The sequence below is a fragment of the Chrysochloris asiatica genome, unplaced genomic scaffold, assembly GCF_000296735.1.
Source record: "Chrysochloris asiatica unplaced genomic scaffold, ChrAsi1.0 scaffold02596, whole genome shotgun sequence".
NCBI lineage: Eukaryota > Metazoa > Chordata > Mammalia > Afrosoricida > Chrysochloridae > Chrysochloris > Chrysochloris asiatica.
The window spans coordinates 10974-12370 of NW_006411114.1; positions in this window are offsets into that span (position 1 = coordinate 10974).

The window sequence follows — 1397 nt, forward strand, 5'->3', positions numbered from 1 at the left end:
CCCATTGGTTGGTTGATGATGCATGGAGGGGATTGTAACCATGGCAATGAATGTAAAGCTAATGTTCTCTCATGTAAACTATCACATAATTCACAATAAAACCTACATATATATAAAAAAAGAGAGACTTACAAAAATGGAAGAATGTACCTTGCTCCTGGATAGGAAGACTTAACATTGTGAAAATATCCATATTACCCAAAGTAGTCTACACATATAACATAATCCCAATCTAGATTCCAATGACATTCTTTAGAGAGATGGAAAAAACAATCACAAACTTTATATGGAAAGAAAAGAGACCCAGGATAAGGAAAACACTTCTTAAAAAGAAGAACAAAGTTGGAATCCTATCACTTCCAGATTTCAGAATTTACTACATGGCTACAATGGTCAAAACAGCCTAGTACTGGTACAATGAAAGATACACAGATCAATGGAACAGAATCGAGAATCCAGAAATTAACCCATCTACATACAGCCAATGGGGAGGAGATAATCTCTTCAACAGATGGTGCTGGCAGAACTGGAAATCAATATGCAAAAGATTCAAGCAAGACCTTTACCTCATACCATATACACATAACCACTCAGCATGGATTAAAGACCTAAATGTGAATTCCAGAATTGTAAAGGTCATAAATGAAAAAATAGGGACAAATTTAAGGGCTCTAATATAGGGCACAATCAGACTACCAAACATTGTGAAAAGTATACAAACAAAAGAAGACAAAATAGATGTTTGGGACATACTAAAAATTAGAAACTTATGTGCATTACAAGATTCCATCAAAAAAAAGCAAAAATGGAGCCCACAGAATGGGAAAAATCTTTTGCTATAACATATCAGACAAGGGACTAATTTCTAAAATCTATAGGAAACTAAAACACCTCTATAAGAAAAAGATGGTTGTCTTTTTTAAAATGGGCCCAACAAACCCTCTTCCAAGACTAAGACTCAATGGGAATACATGCTCTGATTGGTGACCACGCTTGTCACCCATAAGGGGAAGTGAGGGAAAAACAGCAATGAAGTGGCGAAGTAAGCCCTACAATGTTCAGTATACTCCTGTGAACTCGAGTGGAGACCTGGTTGGCCAGCAGTGTGGCAAGACCTGGGGACTCTTGGGCTCAGAGTCAGTGACACAGTCACAGAGGACTAGAGTGGAGAGTGAAGCATCCAGCTGATAAGAAGAGAGGGGATATGAGCAAGAACACCCACACTTGCAGATAATACCCACCTGACCTAGCTTCAATGACTGGATGACCATAGCTCAACCAGAAGAAGAAAGAAGAGGAAAAAAGAGTAATCTGATACAATTTGATGAACTTGACCTACACATGTGGATGCAGTAGCTCAAAAGAGGAAACAAATCCTTACTGCAAGAATCATTCCC